The 22,078-nt window shown below is 30.8% G+C and overlaps 2 long non-coding RNA genes across 2 annotated transcripts; both read left to right on the top strand.

The window, feature by feature from the left end:
* The first annotated feature begins 341 nt into the window (after positions 1–341).
* On the top strand, positions 342–8,604 carry LOC134693237 (uncharacterized). The gene is made up of 3 exons (XR_010102372.1): positions 342–481; positions 7,263–7,377; positions 8,519–8,604. It is a non-coding gene; the product is annotated as an uncharacterized LOC134693237 (long non-coding RNA).
* Positions 8,605–12,589: 3,985 nt separating this feature from the next.
* LOC134693236 (uncharacterized) lies at positions 12,590–15,970 on the top strand. The gene is made up of 3 exons (XR_010102371.1): positions 12,590–12,909; positions 14,584–14,625; positions 15,901–15,970. It is a non-coding gene; the product is annotated as an uncharacterized LOC134693236 (long non-coding RNA).
* Positions 15,971–22,078: the final 6,108 nt, after the last annotated feature.

Raw genomic sequence — 22,078 nt, 5'->3', positions numbered from 1 at the left:
CATATTAACAAACAAAAAACTTTTTTTACAATTTTAAGTGACTATGAGTTGCTTCAATACTTTTAATAAAAAGACAAATTACTTTACATTAAACTTCTTTTATATATGAATAATTCAGAGAGAAAGAGCTTGCATCTTAAATCGTTCACCTGCTAATCTGATTACGATTTTGTGCCAACTTATCACCACAACCCGTACATTAAATATCTATTTTTTATATTTTCAAATTTATTATAAGTTATATTTAGTTAGTCCTTGAGAATTCCCAGATTAATAGAGCGGTAATCAACAATAACAAACCTATAGTTATAGAAGTACAACGCCACCTAGTAGTCAATAATATATCAATGAAGGAATTAAGACTTATTATTTAATATACGCAAAATAATTGTGGTATAGACCCACATTTTTCCATGTGGAAACTGGGATTTTTCACATTTTTGCCATAGAGGTTAATCAGCGTTTGGAGAAAGTGATTAAGGTAATATTATTGCTTTTTGAAAGCTTCATTGTTATCACTTGTTTGATAGTGTAATTGTATTAGCATTTTTATTATTTTGTGGCTAATAAATGACCTTCTACTACATGTATACACAAGTAGTATTCAAGGGTACTTATAAATCCTCGACTTTCAAATATTGGGCTTTGAGCGTTTCTGATGAAAGTAAATACAGTGATGTTTCCATGTGTTTTTGTATAATAAGGACACGAAACAGTATAGAGGTATTTTAAAAACAAAATCAATGGACTTTCTTAGCATGCTAAGAGAAACAGGCACATTATATAAAGTTAGATCAGGTAGATCAACATTTAATTTTACCGATTTAAATTTAAATCACTTCTCTTTGGGATAACCTTTGAAAATTTCTAGTTCCAACAACCTCCATTATTTTCGTACACTAAAGGTATACATGCTATTTTAAGAATATTATTGTAATCTCTAAAGAGTAATAAACTCGTATCATCAATATAATAATGATTTGAGTAACTGGTTTCTACCTGTTTAATAATCCTGTTTTGTCAAGGTCTGAAAATGTACGTCAGACAGTTATAATTTTGGTCCTGAAGTCTACAAACAGAAACAAAACGAGAAGATAGGTAATCGTAAAAAACTAATTTCATTTTCTGAATAAAAACATTTATTTAACATACATGTAGATTACATGTGTGTAAGAATATATGTTTATGGGTTTAACTGTATGTATCAAGCCAAATATATCTGGGCTTTAAAAGTGTATAACCAAAAGATCAATAAAATTTGCAACGAAGGCATGACGATTTTAGGCGTAGCCAGACAGGAAACTAAAATATAATTATAAAATATAATAATACGTAAATCTCTGATATCAAGTTTTAAATGGTGTAGTATTATTTAACTGACACACTTTTTGTATACTATACATGTATTTAACTGGTTAGTGTATATTTATTAATTTTTTAGATATTCATGTAAGCGATGTAAATAGTATCACTAAATTACGCAATATTTGTGATACAATGATTTTTTTTTTAATTTTGAATATGACAAATGTGTCATAAAAAAGTTAAATCACAAAATTATTGAAGTACAGCAGTCATTCAGAGAATCGTCTTTGATTTATGATATTTTATATCTTTGTGTTATTTTATAATCAACAATACAAACAAGACATCACTTCTTATTTTTGCAAAATATAGTAGTTTTATAATTTGGTATATAACCAAACAATTGTGCAACATTTTTATATTTGATGCATAATGCATAATGGCGAGATTATTCCATGGATTTACTTGAAAAAAATGTGTTGTCCTGTATAATCCTGGTACTTTTGATAACTATTTTTCCAACATTGGTGATTTCATATTGAGAAAACTAAACAAAAGTGTAAGATTAGTCAATTTAAATACAGCTCTTTGTAAGAACCAGGTAGAGTGCCATATACATGTGATATATGAGGGTTCCTGATTTTATCTTTAATTGGCCAAGTAGAAGCAGTAAGTGAATACTTCTCAAAAATTATTCTGAGTGGGAAAATATGAGTGGTTGACATAATAACGAACACTCTATTTTGTGGTTGTTAAGCGTGGTAAAATCTTTCAAAATTCCGCTAAATCACCACAAATCAGAGCCTGATTATGAATAGATTCGTGCATTTTTCATTTATGTTCATATGTCACATCGATACAACTTGATTTAAGCTTCATTTAAGAGAAGATTGCATGTCAATCAAATTTGTAACTTTTTTTTAAATTTTGCCAAAAAATGAATATTTTCAACTGAACTTTGAATTTGAATTGAACTGCATTATAAGAAAACTATGAATCTTTACACGTGTTACGGTCTGTTATACGTAACATGTGAACATTGATTTGAAAATTACACCCCAGTTCTATTGTTATACTTCATATTTTCTATTCTTGAAACACGTGTAAATTGAATAGATCTATTGTTACGAATAACAATGGATTTGACCATTGGGTGTGACACGCGGGGTTTCTAGAAACCCCTGCTTCTACATCCCGCAAACAAATTCCATTGGTATTCGTAGCAATAAAAATTGATTATTATTCAAATAGCATGAACGTAAAAAAAATTGCTTACAGTGTACACACTGTTTCAAGATATTAAAAAAGAAACATTTTAGAAAATTCCAATAGCGAAAAAACAATTAAGCATCTATTTTGAATACAAAAATACTCCTTTAATTACTCCTTTGCTGAAGGTAATAACTTCTATCCCAGTCATGATATGCTGGATCAGCCCTGCACTCAAAAGAGAGAGAGAGAGTTACGAAATATTATATCTGTATCTTTATATGCTGAGCGTGTCTGGTAGTCGGGTTTCTATTGCAGACACACTTATCCCTTTGTAAGCCTGAATATGAAAGTTTATCTATTCTCGAGAAGAGGGTTTGTTTTTTTCTATAAAAACGTCAGATAAAAAATATAGTTATGATTACCTTATGTACTTTAGTATGCTATTTGGAACACAGGTCAAGGTTTCCTCTTCTTACAAACTAAGTCTGCCGACCGATTTGGCAAATCCTTTTTTTTAAGAGAAAGTGTATTTTATACTCGTAAGGAGTGTATATAATGTTTGTTTTCCTTTGTATAATTGTTTTTAATAGTATGGTGTTTTATGCTAAGATATATTGATAAATGTTATAGATGTAATATAAATGTATTTTAATTTGTGTTTTACAGTCTCTCATAACTCTTTTTAGAGTGGCTGTTTTATTAATGGTTAATATTATATTGTGTTTTATATCAAATGTTTTAAAGAGGTGAGACTCTAATAAATTATTTGTTTGTTTGTTTGTTTGCTTGTTTGTTTGCTTGCGTTGCATTGCATTGTGCAGATCTGTTTATGTTTTAGTCTTCAGTAAAGACGAGCAGTACTGATTTTGTGGCTATCCTTAAAATGTGATAAGTTAACTGTTATCTATAGACACAGGTGAAAGGGGCGTGTTCATTCAAAGGTCAGAACAGATTTTTTTCAGTGATTTATTCTTATTTTAAAGTACAATTCCTCCAAAAGTTACTGCAAATAACTGTAACGGACTAAAATTCATTTCTTCTAAAATGGAGAATAATGTGTAGAATTACTCTTATCAAATGTTGTAGATTTCAAAAGTTCAATGACACGCTAGTTTTGTATGTTATAATGAGACAACTGTGTTAATAGAACACATATAAAATCTTTTATTTACGTCCAAAATTCTAAAAAATGTTCATACCATTCCCTAAGTAAGGAAGAGAAACATTTTAAAGTTTAAGGCAAGTTATAATAAGTACATGTGTTTTTTAATAAATCCACATTAAAATGGCTATATCAAATTGCACTAATTTTAAATGTCCGTTTAAACATAATTGTTTAGAAATGGTTTAATTAAATGGATTCATTATTCTCATCATTCATATAACATGACAGGTATTATTATGTCTGAAATGTAAAGAATGTGAGAAAGAGATTTTTTTTTAAATCTATTGTCAATCAGTACTTCTATCTGTGAGATGAAAAGAACGGCAAGGACTAATTTTACCTTTTTAGAGGATTCATGGTTAAATAAGAGCAAATATGTTACCTATATCATGCATTCAACAACATAGTAATACTGGAATTTGAACAAATTATCAGCGTTGTGTCTCCATTCAACAAAAATAAAAATCATGGTCTATAGATATGTCCTTTAAAAAGAATATATTTAAGGATACAATGTACCAGTGTATGTCACACTTATTATCGGTTAAACGTTTGATACCGTACAGGACATAAATCGGTGAGTTTTTCATTTTCTTTTGTTTCGTATTAAATGCAACAATAACGTATCCCTGTGTCTGATTATTTTGGTATAGTTTAACCCCCTTTTCGAGAGTGGCTAACACAGGATAGTTTTTCCTATCAACTATTTATTGTGACTAGCTATTGCTTACTTTATTTCCAGTGGAAAATATTGCAAAGACAAATAAAACATTTTATTAATATAAATCTTAAATCTGGGTTTTCAGGCATGATAGGGGCGGGAGCAATATTGGGGTTGATAGGTAGGATTGCTGTTCTTCTTCCGAATACGGGAGTGAACTCCTAGGTAGGAGAAATAAACTACATCTTACACTTGACCCTCAACTGTCTATAAAATAATAGTCTTCCATGTATAGAATCTCCTAGGTCAATTTGCACAAGTCAACTTGAAATGTACTTAAATCATAATTTTTTATATCCTTTCTAATTTCGGCTGAGTTATCTGTAATTTATTGAAGTTAATAGTATAAACAGATTATGTAAATTAACGTGTACTTTCAACTGACACTAAGACTCCATGTAAACTAAGATAGTAAAAAATATCTTATTCAAACAATTCGAACACATAATGAGGTCAAACATCTGTTTTCTTCTACTGACTTCATATATGTGCTTATTCAATATTTAAGCTGCTATATTTAACTGTATTATGTATTTTATTTTGTATGTATTTTTGTCCGTTTTCTATTTGTATTAATAGTTTTTGAAGGCCTCATGGGAGATTAACATGTAATGGTAAATGTGATACCTTAGTTAAATAAAGAATTTTATTATTATTTATTATTGTATAAATGTTTATTCACACTGACACGTTGTTAAGAGTGTTCTATGGAGTTATTCGAAATATTAACTATTGTTTGGTACACGTTTTAATGCATATAGTCAGAAAGAAAAAAAAAGATAATTATTACTCAATAGGTTGAGCGGATCGAAGTTTCGACTGATTATAACGTTTGATCTATGTCCAGTGGCGAATATTAAATGCATATTCAGGAAGATCCAAGTTTCGAGGAAAGGGAGCGTTTGTATCCATAATTGTAAAAAATAACAGCGAGCTTAGCATGAAATATATTTTTCCGATTAAAAGGGATGTATATGTTTCCGCTCTATGAATAAAAGTTATTACGGTCCACAAGAGAAACAATCGTTTACTACTATATGTTGCTGCAAATGATGTAAAATAAAAGCGAAACAAGATTTTCAATACTTCCCGTTGCCGCGCAGTGCATCAAATATATTATTATACTTTATTGAAAAGCACTTTACGCCCATATGGGCCTATGGCTTAAAGGGGCACTAGCTACGAGATATATAAAAAATCCCGCAAACAAATTCCATTGGTATTCGTAAAAAAAGAAATTGATTATTCTTTAGATAGCATGAACGTAAAAAAATTGCTAACATTGTTCACTACAAACTGTTTCAAGATATTAAAAAAAAACATTTTAGAAAATTCCAATAGCGAAAAAACAATGAAGCATCTATTTTGAATACAAAATTAATCTTTTATTACACCTTTGCTGAAAGTAATAATTTCTATATATGTCTCTACTCTAAACCAGTGATTCTTTTTATTAAGGGGGCATTCTAACTCTCGCTACCCCCCCCCCCCTTCCGTTATTCAAGGTTCTGGAGCCCCTTCCCCTTTCTGTTGAGTTGGAAAATAACAGCTGGACCAGCCCTGCACTCAAAAGAAAGAGTTACGAAATATTTTATCTTTATCTTTGTATGCTGAGCATGTCTGGTAGTCGGGTTTCTATTGCAGACACACTTATCCCTTTGTAAGCCACACTATGAAATTTTATTTATTCTCGAGAAGAGGGTTTGTATTAATAGTGTATGTTAAAACATTTAACTAGCCTTTGATTCAGAACCTACTCGACTGAAAAAGATTATATACTCTAAATGAAATTTAGCAAACGTTTCATATAGTCATAGGAATTAGCACAGTACCAATACCATTTACTAATTTTAACATACCTGACTGAAAACGGATTATGTTGCGTTGAATACATATTATTAAAATGTCCGTGTACATACTTAACAATACAAAAAAATGTATTAAAGGACTATTTCCTGTAATAGTTCACTCTCAAGGAAATATAAATTTTATCAAAAAACATTTTTTTTTATTTTTGGATTTACATGATCAAGTTTGTTCTACTTGAAAATTAGGTTACAGTAAAAACTAATCAAGAATACCAGATTTACAATTTCGCACGCCAAACGAACATTTTGTCATAATTAGTATAATCATTGGTGGTCGAGTAAAATCCGTTGGAAGCCAAATAGAATATGATTTAAACGAGTTTTAAGACCCAAATATTTTTTTACATTGTATCAGTTATTCCTCATTTATTAAAGGGGATATGTGTTAGTCCTGCTTTAATGTTCAGTGTTGTACATTTCTATATGACCCGCTTATTTTTCCGTAGAATAATATGTCTTTTTGAATGAGATGCATGTGGACGCGTTACCTGCCACGAAGTGGACCTTGCTATTGTAAAAGGCAACTTGCCCATTTCTGTGCAGTTCATTGTATCTGTTGAGTTTATAATGGCATGTAAAATTCAAATAATGATTTTAAACTACATTCTTTGCGAAAAGAAATGAAATTAATAATACATTTTAGTTTTGAGATAAGACATGTACCTACTTATTGTATAGCATATGCATTCATTTACTTGTGAACATTTACTGACTTGAACTGAATTTATCATGTTATGTATTTTTTTTAATGATTGTAATTAATTGAGTCTTATTATTATAAACCATATCCAATCATTTATCTTCATCAACAATTTTCAATGTATTCATCTTCTATCTGTTGATAGTCATATGTGCAAAATTTTTGTTATTTTTGTAATTTCATCGTTCATGTCAATCTTGTATATACTTCATATACAGTTTAGGAGGATGGCTGTTAATGAAATATGTTGCTATTGTTTTGATTTTTACAGATGTGTTTGTTTTTTTTCAGGTTATACAGATTACATCACGGACGTATAGCTGGATTACTTAAATTGACATGCCAGCAAACTCAGATTTTTTTTGGTTCAGGACTGACCAAGTAGTTCTCAACCCTCAATTTGCATGTAAGGATTAACAGCAAATGGTTGTTTTACTGTACTATCTGCCCATGATAATTAACATAAGATATGTATTGAGCTGTAATACACCATTGGATAAAGCTTGTTCCTTAGCATTCATTTAAAAAAATCTTATTCAAACTCTTTTTTCTTTATAATACTGAATGGAAATGGACACTTCTTTATTTTTAAATGATCAAAGACAGGCAAACACCAAATACGAAGATTTTAATGTTAATTCCTATGAATGTTTTCAAGCACATTCGCTGAATTAAATTCATTGCAGATAATACATTTCGTTTTTGGTGCTAAGATTTATTAAGGTTTTTACTTTTTCAACTACTCAAAGACATGCATATTAGCTTCAGGTCAAGAACAGTAAAATTGGCTACGTATCAGAATTTTCCATAATTTTGCACACATCGTAAGCTTATTGGACTATATCTGTATCTATAAATGTTTAACAGTAACGATTTAATAAATTCCGACAATTAAGATACGTACTGTGTAAATTTCCCTATCTTTAGATAAGCTGTTTATAAAAGGTTACCAATTCATCATTGTTATCAGTTCCTTGAATATTGATTTCATTAGTATTAACAATGATTTAGTTATCAGTTATTAAATATCAATAATTCTATAAACATGTATGTATGCTATAATTGGAGATTTCGTTGTTCAAGGGTTTTTTTTGTAAATAGTTTTGTAAAAACTTAGGATGTAAGATTTTTACAATTGAATTGTTTCATATTACTCATGTCGGAACCTTTTGGTTTGTGAAGTCTTTAGTTTTCTATGTTATATCTATTGTTTGTCTGTTAGTCCTCTTTTTTATTTAGCCATGGCATTATCAGTCTATTTTCGTCGTTGGTTTTTTTCCTTGTTGAAGGTCACACAGGTGCCTGTAATAGCTTACATCCACTTCATTTGAACTTTGATGGATATATGATTTATTAACCAACATGTGACGTCTCCTTATTATCATATTACTTGTAATGTTTAGAATGTCGGTTTCTTTTGTTTTTCGTTACTTTTGTCCTGTAAATATTATATTAAACAGAGTGTAAAATTGCGTTTTTAACTTAAACATATCAAAAACTAATTTAAGTTTAACACATATCATACACTTAACTGCTATGTATTACAGATATCAACATTTAAACAGTACACTAATGAAGATATCGATTACAACCCTTATGGTGGCGATATGCTTATGCAAAGCTCATGAATGTAAGTTGTATCATTAGAAGATATCGTCCATTTACCTAAAACAACAACAACAAAAACGTGATACGATCTATGTAGGGGTTGTCTATACATCTATCTCTTAGGTACTCTTTCAAGTACATTTGTAGCTAAACAATATGTACGCTTGCAGTACACATTAGAATGCTGAAAAATATAATTTTATACAATAAATTACACGCAGAATCACACTTTGAGAAGAAAATATAGGGCTTATCTCAGCTGAAAAACAAAGACAACACAAAAGATGAAACAAAATATGTACAATTATTATAGCAATACACAAAGGGATGTTTTCTGCAAACTTAAAATATGAAAACCAGACTGCTTTTTAAGTACAAATTGCTGATGTTGGTGCTGGTCAATTTGGTCAAGTGCGTATGCAAAAACTATTGGTAATATCATCTTAATTAAATCATAACCATACAAAACGCATATATAATACAAGAAAATATATAACGACGATAAAAGCACGATGTTCGGAAATTAAAATTCCTTTTAACAAATGCTTAGTAAAAGAGTCATACATACAGAGCGTAGTTTTATTTATATGAACAACACGTTATTGGTCTGATAATGGGAATAAAAACAGCGCGACCTCAATGATACTTCATACTTATGTGTATGTATAGTTATAATATGATCAAACATGTTTGTAAATAAGAAAAAAATAAGAAATTAATTCTCTTTGTCTTTACATGAGTTGGTCCGGTAAGGGCCGGTTTTTGCCTCAAAGGAGTAGGTCCGATAAGACCTCTTTTTGGCCCCAAAATATAGCGGTTTTACAAAATTGTTAAAATGTAAACTTTTACTGAGTTATTGGATAGTAGAATGGTTCTGCTACATAAATATGGGCTGTTTTTTACAATAAAATGCATATATATTGGGTACTAGCACCATGAAGTCGTGCTAAATTACTGAAATCTTCACAATTCCAGCATTTTAGTTAAATTTTAGACGGTTTCCGGGTGAAACAAAAGTGGCCGCATTCGTGTTCATCCAAAAAATTGAAATGGAAGTTGTATTTGATGGAAATACATAACATATGTAAAGATTGAGGATGAACACGGATGCGGCCACTTTCGTTTTTGACAAAAACCATCTGAAAAGTGACATTTTTTCGGATATTTGGTAGATTTTTCATATTTGAGCCTGAATCGGATCGTTTTTAATGACTTAATAAGTTAAAATGTTGCACATAAATTAATTGAATCATATGAAATAGACACTTAAGGGTTTAAAAAGTGGTCAAAATCTTTCGTCATATGAAACTGAAATTTGAGGCCAAAATCGGTCCTTACCGGACCTACTCCTTTCAAGTTCATCCGACGAAAGGGTTTGAACACTTTTTAAACACTAAAATTACTATTTCAATTGATTCAATTATGTTTTGTGAAAGATTTTAACTGATTCACTCATTAAAAACGCACAAATTCAAGCTCAATATGAAAAATCTATCAAATATGCCAAAAACTGTCACTTTTCATATGGGTTTTGTCAAAATGAAAGTGGTCACATCCATGTTCATCATCGACCTTTATATATATTATGTATTATCATTAAACACAATTTACATTTAAATATCAAGAATGAACCCAAATACGGCCACTTTTATTTAAGACGGAAACCGTGAATATTTCAGTAATTTAGCATGACTTAATGATACAAGTACCCGATATATGTGTATTGTAATGCCAAAGTCCATATTTATGTAGCAGAGGCATTATATCTTCCCAAAATAACTAAAAATTGACATTTAAACAATTTTGTACAACTACTATATTTTGGGGCCAAAATGGGGTCAGAATGAATCTACTCCTTAATTTCAATTTTGAACAAACTGCTGTTTGAATAATTGAGGTTCCTGCTGTTAAATGGATCTATCGTACGATGATTTATAAATTGTAGTTGACATCAAGAAGTAAATGTCAATTTTTTTTTTAATTTACTGATAAAGTGTTATTGTAATATATTTTGAGATAAAGGCAAGAATTCGTGGTAAAAGTGGTGCTTTGTGCGTACAGGATTGGTGCATTTTATGATATAGTATACATGTGGTATTACATTTTTTCATTTTTGTGATATCTTTCATAATTGCATATATGTAGGGTGATTTTCTGACTCAAATCTCATTCTAACCTTTCTATCCTTGATCAAATATTGAAATTCGAACACTAGAATAAATCCGGAAAGTACTACAAAGTACCCTAAAACGAGATTCGACAATGCTATTTTATAACAAATTTTCAAAGTTGTACCTTACATATAGATCTGATTTTGACAATAGCGTCCGAGAACTATTTTGACAGTTCTTTCCTAGAATTAATCTTGACAGTTCTATATCCGAAACAGCTATGCATAGTTCTATCTTCTTCTATAGTAATTTATTCAATTTTTCTATTCTTTGAAAGTGGTTGTTTCATTACTCTTAATGTTTCAATTCATCAATTAATTTTATTATAGCTATTAATTATTCTTTTTCATTTTATTCCTTTAATTTTATCTATCATGAAATTAATAAATTTCTATTTAGTTTTTGCATTTATTCGTCTGTAATTCTTATATGATTTAATTTGCATTGATGAAATACGTTGATCTGATTGGTTGAGAGGACTTTTCGATGTTGTTCATTATTGTTCTTGACGTTTGTTTTTCGATAGACAAGGTTGGTAGAATTTCTTTCAGTAACGAATGTAAAGAAGATTGCGCGGTAATGACAATACGGATTGACGTTAACAAAATTTATTTTTAATTCGCGTTCAATGTTACATTAGATAATAAACACACAACATTCGTTTGAATGATAATAACAGTTTTTGTAGTTTAATTTTGATCAGATTACAAATTTCATTGAGTACATATTTTTGCATTTACCAACAAATATATTCATACATCAGGCCCTAATCAATGACACATATATACAATGTATGTGTGATAGAGGTATCGACTTTGTGAAATAGTTTACTTATCTCCAATTATAAGGAATTATAAGGATAAAACGCATGTTTAAAGGAATTAATGGGTGTAAAAGCTGTTTCAAGTCACAGTTGGACTTTTATTTGTTTGTGAGTGAATTGGTCGAGTTTATACTTAAATAAATCTAGATTTTTTTTTTAATACTATGGCTGTTCTGCATCAGGCTGTGTTTGGCAAAACCTTTAGGAGTTTTGGTCCTCAATGCTCTTTATCTTCGTACTTTATTTGGCCTTTTTAACTTTTTTCGGATTCGAGCGTCACTGATCAGTCTTTTATAGACCAAACGCGCGTCTGGCGTATATACAAAATTTAGTCCTGGTTTCTATGATAAGATTATTTCCTTTAAAAAGGCGTGTAATCTTACAATCGATTCTGTTAAAAATTAATCATATCAAAATATTTTTATATCGGTCTTTTACTGATGAACTTCTCAGTAGTATTCTTTTATATTTCTTCATGTTTATAATGTTTATAATTTTTTATGTAAATGTACACATCAAAAAAAATGTTTCTGATTATGTATATTGAAATATAAGGAATCCTTGTATTGGCATTTTTTCTCACTTTTAAGGTACCAGTTGTGTAATGTTTGATTTATTAATAGACATGTTCTCAGTAATAATATATCATATCGCTTATTTATATTAAATCATTTTTATATGACCTTATGCATTCTATTTATAGTAAAAGGATCCACTACAATTAGGATGTTTTTTATGTTTATATTATTGGAGGGAGAAAAAATTTAATTTATACTTAACCGAGTATTAAATATGTTTTGTCTGTATATTAACTCTATTAGAATGGCAGTTACATGTTAAAGTATGATATGTGTATTCCAATGTATAGACGTTTTCATAAGAGGTGATAACACCACAAACAATGACAAACTATTGTCTATTTCTTAAATTGAGGTAAACAAATATAAGTATCATAACGTGTTCTTAAAAAAAGGTAAATACACATTTTTACAACCAATAATATTTCATATTGTAGGTAGTCTTTCCTGGACTATCGAAAAGAAAGTATCGCGGTACGGGGATGAACTTTCCCTTTTTTGCCCAGTAAACAAATGTTGTTCTGAATCCGCTGGATGGGTGAAATGGACTTCCAAAGATGACTATACTACACTATTTATTGATGTAAAGGATCTAGAGATCCATGCGGGCTCGAAATATAATGGTAAAACAAATAAAACAGGGATTTTTTTAGTTATTCGCAATGTAACAAGAGATGACTTGAACACAACGTACTCGTGTACTTACGGATTTCATGTGGGGACAAAAAAGACACTACTGGATAGTAATGCGTTTATCGGTGAGTATGTATCCATGTTTGTTCCCTTCCTATGTGTTTTTAGCAAAATATATATATATCACCTTCACTGGTGATCGCATCGATGGATTTGTCGAAGAGTTGTCTTTTTTTGCAGACTAGCTCTTAAAAAATTGTGACTATATTGAACGATCCCTGACCATAGATATTTAGCGAATCAGCAAAAAATTGCATCATCATTCCCAATATAGCAGGTTCATTGTCACAACAATAGATTTTACTGATGAGATAATGTTCTACTGATGAGATAATGTAACATTAGGCAAACAAAAACTTAATGAGGTTCCGTCTAAGTAACCAGTTGGTATAGAGCAAAGGAGACAATGCGCGGTATAGAATCGATATGTTAATAGATATAGGAAGATGTGGTGTGAGTGCCAATGAGACAATTCTCCATCCGAATAACATAAGTTCGAATCTCATTGAGGAAAGAACATACGTTCGAGTATTGCAAATTTGTAGATTCAACATTATTGTGCAGATATTTAGAATAATTTTGAATATGAAATGTGTGTTTAGCCGTGGTTATCCGATGTATGGATTTGTCGTAGAGCTGTCACTTGTTACGTTGTTCTAATGGAGTAGGCACTAATTAAAATGATGGATCCACTATATTCCACCTAGATATTGGTGGAGTTCGTGTGCTCAGTCTCTCGTGTTCTAATGTGTGTTCTATATACGTTTATTTGTCTTTTTCTTTTGTTTGTCAGAGGCAATATAAGTTTATTTTCGACTCGAAGTTTGAATGTCCGTTTAATATCTTTCGCCTCTCTTTTTCGTGAAGTGTACCAAAACGGTCCATCTACGATCCAGTTCCCTTACAGATCTTCATAAATGACGTATTTGTTTTAATACAACAAAACCTAACTTATAAATATGATGGTATTGTACCATATAGAGATGATGATAAGGGTACAGTAATATTCCTGACAGACACCAGGTAATTGCCATTGGAAAACAAATATATGTGTATATGTATGACTTTAATTTATGGTGGGTTCCAAATCTATGGCAGATTCCTAATTTATAGCAAATGTGACGTCATAAAATTGTTGTCAGTTTGCAGGAGCGATGATGTAATATGGCGTTATTCAATTGTGACGCATTTCAAAGATCTGCCATAGATTTGAGGGGGAAAAAAATTACCATAGATTTGAGTTCTTTGGCGTTTGAAACATCACATTTTCCATAGATAAGGGAATCTGCTATAGATTTGGAACCCGCAATAGATTTAAGTCCTACATATATAAATTGACATTCAACTCAAATGGAGAAAATATAGATAATGTTAAACGTGCTGGTGTTACTATAGATATGGGCTCAAACTTTAACAATTATCTATTTAAAATATGTGAAAGTCATATGTTTTATATAGATATGGTAAAACGAATATCCTCATTTTAAAATAAGATATGCATTTTCACAGCATACAAATCATTCATGTTATCATCTTTCTTTTAAAATGGACAAATTCCTAAAAAATAGTCTATGAAGATTATAATACTACAGCTCAAACAATAAACTACTGAAATTATTGCCTATTTATGAATAAGGTGAATAAAAACTATGAAACAAGATTTAGATACAATCCATAATACAAAGATCAAGTTATGTACATGATGTAATTGATATAAAAAATCAGAATTATAATTTTAGATAAAGTGAAGAAGCAGTACTGTAGGGAGTCAGAACTACTAGGTATGTTTTAGAATTATTTGGCTATAATGCTGTACAAATCTGGAACGAGTTGCATAGAAAATATTGATTATTTAACTAGTTGGGAGAATCATGGGTCCAAAAAAGCAGTGCATGCCAGTTTAGTGCTTGCAAATGGAGCCTGGATGCTTGTGCTTTTTTACATTTCTATTTTTGTTTGACTACTTGATTTGTATACCATTTGTGTTGATTTAATCTGTAGTGTTTTATAATCTCACTTATACTATGCGTTAAACATATTTATTTTTAACTTGAAAATGGATATAGGAAATGTGTTAGAGAGACGAGAATCCGGAAAATGTACTTCTTCAGTGACAATGGACAACACATTTAACTTTAAACCATATAAATAATATAAAGTTAAAGAAAACGTACATGACCTACAGAGACATGATTGTCCTGACTTCAGACAGACGCAAAAATGCGACAAAATAAAAAAATAAAATTCTGAGACCTTTTTACATCTAGCCAATGTAGAATACAGAAAACAAATACAATATTCCTTCTTAAAACGTCTGTTTTAAGGTTTGTTTAATGTTTGAGGTTAATGTGCCATTTTTTTACTTTGTGTAAAATATTACAATAGATGATTGGAAGTGAAAAAACCTGCATCTGCATGTTGACTTATATTTACAGATGATGTCCTTGTACCGATGATAAAAGTTAGTAAATGTGTTGGCTAGTTTGTAAAATCGAAAATGGTGTTATAGCTTTTCAGTAACACATCCACGAACGAATCAAACAAGTAATACTATATATAAAAATAATGAAATGATGACAAAAACATAATTTCATTGGCTTGTGTCATTCCAATTCTTGTGTTGGTACTTTGTTTATTCTCACTTCCATTACTGTTGCATTTTGATTAGATTAATGCAATTATTGATTCAATACTTTTAAACACCCAGTGCATATTATACTTAACTTGGATATGTTCTAAATGATTGACCAACTGTATATTTGCTGATCCGATCATGGGCTGTATAAAACTACACAAACATATCCTTAGGCTTTTCTCTGCTCTGTAATATTTTTTACAGTGTTTAATACTTCGGTTAGGATAGAATAAAGATGTTCAAAGAAGAACCCCAATTTACTGTCTGTAGTTATTCCGCTTTTAACAAACCCAGTGAATAACTTACGTAACATTATTTGTCATCTTTGTAAAATATATCTTACAATTGAGTGTTAAAAAAAATAGCAATTTGTTTAGACTAGCATCAATATCTTCTACTGTGTAAGTGTATTCTTTTGAAGAAAAAACAGAAGATGATAGTAGCCAAGAAAGTAAACATGTTATTCCAACAGAATTCGCAATAGCTTTATCGTAAGTAATTCATCATGCATAACAGTCCATTTACAAATGATATCGGATATGTTCCTTACTTCGTAACTATATCCTCTTCCCTTTCATGAATATGACCTATTGAAATGAACTGTTTAACAGATTTGTTATCACATAGGAAACACGACGGGTGCCATATGTGGAGCAGGATCTGCTTACCCTTCCGGAGCAACTGAGATCACCCCTAGTTTTCTATGTTGTGTCATGTGTATTATTGTTTGTCTGATTGTCTTTTTCCTTTTGGCCATGGCGTTGTCAGTTTATTTTCGATTTATGAGTTTGACTGTCCCTTTGGTATCTTTCGTCACTCTTTTAAAGAAGAATGTTTTAAATGTTGAATAACTAAGTTCACTGCTTGAGCATCAACACTTACTCTTTCAATAAAACCGAAATCTAAGCTTAATTTAAAAAGCAAAGAGATTTCCATACTGACAACATGAAATGCTGGACTTAATCAACCAACGGAACGAATGGGAACAACTTTAAATCTAGTTTTATCATAGTGGATTTCAGGGCCATTATATTTTATTAATTGTCAACGCAATTCAAATATAAACAATGGTTCAACGTAATGATTATTTAGGTCCATCACGTTCAGTTATGTAATCCATTTTCTTAGATATGATTACACAACTGATGTAGAAAAAAATCAATACAAAATACAAATAAAAGTCTGATAATGACATAAGCATAACGTTATTTTTTAGTTTTAATAGTAAGGTAAAGTGTAAGATTGATACATACATTTAACAGGTAAAATACAAGTTACCTATTACTTATATACCATGGAATACAAAATTTAAACATCCTACCTCGGGAATAAACAGTCCTTCACGACGAAAACAGTTTTTTAAAGCTCAAAATTTGTCAGATAAAATACATTCCCGGACTGATAGAACTTTCTAAACAGTTTAAACATAGGAATTAGTTGGAAAAAAATGCTAGCATTACTTATATTAAGAGTCCAGGAACATTGTTTGAATAAGCTGTTAAAAAAGGCTAGGGTGTTTTTGTTGATTGGTATAAATTACCACGAATGTGTATCCTTTCCCTGCAACCATCTTTTTTGTCTGCTTGTCAGACAAAAAGAATACTATATAAATTGTGTGATTCGAAGAGATACACCTTTATCAGGAATTCTCAAACCAAGACATTTCAAGCCAAAAATACATATACACAATGTTTAGTGTATTCCTTAGAATAGGTGAATGTTATTGTTCTTATTAAAATAACAAATTTGGTAATATTTTCATATACTAGTGAATTTCACGAAAAACGTCACAGTTTCGGTACATTCCTTTTCGAATATAATACTAGTTCCATGTATAGTTGTTTTAAAGGCACACCACAATGAAAGTGACAACAGGTTAAGTTTTGTCACTCAATTAAATAGTCATTGTAATATATACACCACGCCCAAAGTTATGCAACACCTAAATGTTTTTCCTTCCATATTTTTAGCTTACCTGGCCCGAAGGGCCAAGTGAGTTTTTCCCATCACTTTGCGTCCGGCGTCCGTCGTCGTCCGTCGTCGTCGTTACCTTTTTACAAAAATCTTCTCCTCTGAAACTACGTACTGGGCCAAATCAAACCAAACTTGGCCACAATCATCATTAGGGTATCTAGTTAAAAAGTTATGTCCGTTGACCTGGTCAGCCATCTAAGATGGCCACCGTGGCTAAAAATAGAACATAGGGGTAAAATGCAGTTTTTGGCTAATAACTCAAAAACCAAAGCATTTAGAGCAAATCTGACTGAAGTAAAATTGTTTATCAGAGTAAGATCTAACTGCTGTTCAAATTTCAGATGAATCGAACAACCCGTTGTTAGGTTGCTGCCCCTGAATTTGTAATTTTAAGGAAATTTTGCTGTTTTTATTTATTTAATGAATGGCTATTATCTATTTTGAATTTATTGAACCATAAAACTAATTTTTGACTCTTCACATTGAATAATCCGCGAAGCGGATTATGTAAAATGTGAAGAGTCAAAAATTAGTTTTATGGTTCAATAAAATCAAAATAAATTATTGCCATTTATTATAAATAAATTTCTATCAAAAATAAGGCTCAAAGATCTTTTTATATTATTTATATTAACAATAACAACGTACACACATGTTGGCGTATGAATACACAACGTCAGAGTGGGCGTGTCGCCATCAAAATTGACAACATTGAAAATAAAACTAATAATTTTAACCAATCAGAAGACAGTAAATACACCAAATTTATTTATTATCTTGCATAGTATTATAGAAAGAGATAAACTGTAAAGGCAAAAATGTTCAGCAAAATAAGATTTACAAATAAGTCAACATGACCAAAATGGTCAGTTGAACCCTTTAGGAGTTATTGCTCTTTATAGTCAATTTTTAACCATTTTTCGTAAATCTTAGTTATCTTTTATAAAAATCTTCTCCTCTGAAACTACTGGGCCAAATTAAACCAATCTTGCCCACAATCATCATTGGGGTATCTAGTTAGAAAATTGTGTCCGTTGACCCGGTCAACCAACCAAGATGGCCGTCATGGCTAAAAATATAACATAGGGGTAAAATGCAGTTTTTGGCTTATAACTCAAAAACCAAAGCATAAAGAGCAAATCTGACATTAAGTTAAATTGTTTATCAGGTCAAGATCTATCTGCCCTGAAAGTTTTAGATGAATCTAACAACCGGTTGTTGGGTTGCTGCCCCTGAATTAGTAATTTTAAGGAAATTTTGCTGTTTTTGGTTATTATCTTGAATAATATTATAAATAGAGATAAGCTGTAAACAGCAATATTGTTTAGCAAAATAAGATTTACAAATAAGTCAACATGACCAAAATGGTCAGTTGATCCCTTCAGGAGTTATTGCCCTTTTTAGTAAATTTTTAACCATTTTTCATAAACCTTAGTAATCTTTTACAAAAATCTTCTTCTCTGAAACTACTTGGCCAAATTAAACCAAACCTGCCTACAATCATCACTTTGGTATCTTGTTTAAAAATTGTGTTCGGTGACCCGGACAATAAACCAAGATGGCCGCCATGGCTCAAAATAGAACATAGGGGTAAAATGCAGTTTTTGGCTTATAACTCAAAAACCACAGCATTAAGAGCAAATCTGGCATGGAGTTAAATTGTTTATCAGATCAAGATCTATCTGGCTTAAAAGTTTCAGATGAATCGAACAACTCGTTGTTGGGTTACTGCCTCTGAATTGGTAATTTTAAGGAAATTTTGCTGTTTTTGGTTATTATCTTGAATAATATTATAGATAGAGATAAACAGTAAACAGCAATAATGTTCAGCAAAGTAAGGTTTACAAATAAGTCAACACGACTGATATGTTCAGTTGACCCCTTTTGGAGTTATTGCCCTTTATAGTAATTTTTTTACATTTTTCATAAATTTTTGGTAGATTTTTAGAAAATATTTCCACTGTAATTACTGGGTCACTTCATTATAGAAAGAGATAATTGTAGCAACAAGAAGAGATAATTGTAGCAACAAAAAATGTTCAGTAAAGTAAGATCTACAAATACATCACCATCACCAAAACACAATTTTGTTTTTGAATTTATCTGTGTCCATTGTTTAATATGCACATAAACCAAGGTGAACGACACAGGCTTTTGAGAGCCTCTAGTTGTTTTTTTTAAATTAAATTTGATATTGCTTTGTTTCCAAAAATTTCGTTAATCTTTTGTTAATCGACAGGTAATAAATAAGGTATATATTTTATTACTCGCTAGGTACCTTGAACACAGGTTTTCTAAAGCTATATACACGTGTTTTCCTTGCAAGTGTCGTGCAATAAGATGTAACTGTTAACCGCATACTAAATTGTGCCATCCTTGGAACTACAGCGTTTGTTAAAGGGGGTGGACTGTTTGAGAATATTTTATTTTTCGACTGCAAAATGGTCCTTTATGTTCTGGATGGGACTATGACTGGTCAAAAATATCGATATAACATCATCCAGGATGTGTGCCTCATTTTGACAATCACAATCTTGCAAATAGACCAATATTCGTGGACGATTGCTAGGCCATACAGAGCAATCATTGTTTCAGATTATTTACGCCAGGATGGAATTGACCATATGCCTTGAATTTACATGTATTACGATCAGCCTTAATGGGAGAATGGCAAATTATTCCTGTTAACATAAATAAGCTTAGTTCAAAGCATGAGACGACGTGTGGATGAACTTTTCCAGAAGCGTGGGGAATACACTCGCTACTGATCAAAATCGTATAAAAAATTGTCACTCTCGAGTTTTGTAAAGAATTGTGTGTATAGTGCTACTGATGTAAATTGTATACAAAAATTGTGACTCTCGAGATTTGAAAAGAATTTTGCGTATAGTGTAGAGCACAGTTTTCAAAAACTTCAGTATAAGTTGAAACTTTATCTTGAATTTTATTTTGCCATTATACAACCTTTTTCCAAAAATTAAATAGACAAAAATTAAATCATCAAACAGTTCAAACTTTCACTTTTTAATCAACATTTTATATGTTATCTTATAAAAACATCAATTCAGTTGATTGTAATAGATAAAAACATATACATCAACAGTTATAAATGATAATTAAGAAACAACACGAACTCCACTAAAAAACGGGAGTGAAATCAGGTGCTTCGGAAGGGTAAGTATTTCCTGCATCGTATACGGCATCCGTCGTGCTATTTCTTTGTTCAGTTCAGTAATGATGCAAGGTTATTCAGACTGAGGAAAAATATCAGATATGATTTCTAACCCACTTGTGTCATAATGGCCAATCAGCTCATGATGGCGACTGTAAAATTACTTTAGTGATGACCTAGCTTAATTTGATGGATTCATAGCCCTGTCTTAGCAACTTTTGAGAAAGCAGTATTCCTCGTTCAACAAAATCAACATATTTTGAGCGAGCACTAGAGTAAAGTATCCATTGAGACACATATACTCAATATGCTGGTGCCGCTGGGATGTTGCTACACAGAAATGGAGTGTTGGCTATAGGAAAATTAAAATCATCGCGTACAAATTTTGTATTCAACCTACCATCAGTAGTCATTTTTAGAAAAGGGTCTATATGAAGCAGATTTATCTGTGTCGGTAGTATCTTTAATTTAAAGTTTACTTGGATATATTAAATGTAAGAGATCACTGAATCTGTTATTATTAAGAAACAGTACATCATCAATATACCGAAAGGTGAAAGACTGGGCTAATTTCTTTTCTCCTTTCTTTACAAGCCCTTGGATAAATTCTGCTTTATAGGAGTATAAGTTATGAATTCATTAAAAAACGATTATGAAATTATCAGGTTTTGTCGAGGTAACTACATTATACAGCCGTTAAGGTTTGAAACGATAGTTCAGGAAACTAATGTGTTAACAACGTTTCCGTCTTTCATTTCCAACATTTATAATATGTGCACTAAAACACAAAACTTTACCTTGGTTTATGTTTGTTTGACGACTTATGTGTACGAATATTTTAATTTAGATAAAAGTATGTCACTTTATTATGAGTTAACAAATATCAAAACAAAACAAGGGAGATGAATGTTCATGTTTTTAGATACAATTATTGTGCATATTTAAAAAGAGCAGTTTCTAGACTATTGGATTTTCACTCTAAAACATACAGAGTTTTGTGCACATTATGAATTTTATTGCCAGCTTAACGAATGTTTTATAGATAAAACAGCAACTACTGATACACATTTTCTTTTTCCTAGATTTTTGGCAGTATTGGTAGTTGTGGTTGTCATAATCTCAGTAGTCATATTTGTCTATTTCAAAAAAAAGAATAAGACAGGTAATATTAATGCTATAGCTTGTTATGATAATGTACATTAAGAGTGATATGAAGTTCTAAAGTTTCCCTTGTGTGGCATACCAAAAGTCAATTCGAAAATACAAACATCATCCGAATATGATTTTACCTATAAAATGTAAGAAGCCCATTATTCAACTATCCACCTAAGTTAAGATGTGGTTGATTTAAATAATTATAAGCAAACGTATACGTACAACTTTAAACCTCAAACCATACATGTATAGTTTTTAAAAAATCATTATATCAGACACATACAAAGAAAGTCTAGTG

The sequence above is a fragment of the Mytilus trossulus genome, chromosome 12 (genome assembly GCF_036588685.1).
Source record: "Mytilus trossulus isolate FHL-02 chromosome 12, PNRI_Mtr1.1.1.hap1, whole genome shotgun sequence".
Classification (NCBI taxonomy): domain Eukaryota; kingdom Metazoa; phylum Mollusca; class Bivalvia; order Mytilida; family Mytilidae; genus Mytilus; species Mytilus trossulus.
This window is presented reverse-complemented; position numbering and strand designations above follow the sequence as displayed.